Raw genomic sequence first — 660 nt, 5'->3', positions numbered from 1 at the left:
CCGGCTCCCCAGGGTGAAGTTTCCCCACACAGCTCACCTCTGCCGCGGCGAGCGCGCCTCCTGGGTGCCCCGGCTGCCTGAACCAGGCAGGGCCGGGGAAAAACCTGCAGTGGCTCCGGGAACGGGCACTGAGAGCTCAGCCCCCAGTTCCCAGGGCACAAGCCCAGCACCGAGCCGAAGGCTTGCTCGGCACTCCAAGCCTCGCCGGAACGCTCAGCTGGAGCGAAGGCGCAAGCCGGCTGGGAGAGGCTGGGCGCCCGAATGTAAGCGGCGAGGGCCGCGATGTCACACTGCATGGCTGGGGGCTGTCACAGTGCACGGCCGGGGGATGTCACGGCCCACCGCCGGGGGATGTCGCGGCGCATGGCTGGCGATGTCACCATGGGCCCTCCTCGCCTGCGGCGCTTGCCCCAGCAGCCCCGCGGCCCCGGCACACGCCTCGGGGCTTACCGCAGTGCCACTGCCCGCTCCATCCCCCACGTCTTCATCGGTGCTTCGAGCCAGCCACCGAGGCCTTGGCCATGGCTTCCCTGGGCCCCGTCAGGTCGCTCTGGCCTCAGGTGGCACACGTCTCCAGGCACACGCAGCAAGAGGCTTCCTGGGGAGCCCAGCACAAGAAGAAGGAGCCGACAACACGGCGCTCTAGTTGTGGCCTCACCA

This window comes from Haliaeetus leucocephalus, unplaced genomic scaffold, assembly GCF_000737465.1.
Source record: "Haliaeetus leucocephalus isolate CR32 unplaced genomic scaffold, Haliaeetus_leucocephalus-4.0 Scaffold306, whole genome shotgun sequence".
Lineage (NCBI taxonomy): Eukaryota > Metazoa > Chordata > Aves > Accipitriformes > Accipitridae > Haliaeetus > Haliaeetus leucocephalus.
The sequence above is the reverse complement of the archived record's forward strand: the minus strand, read 5'-3'. Positions refer to the sequence as shown.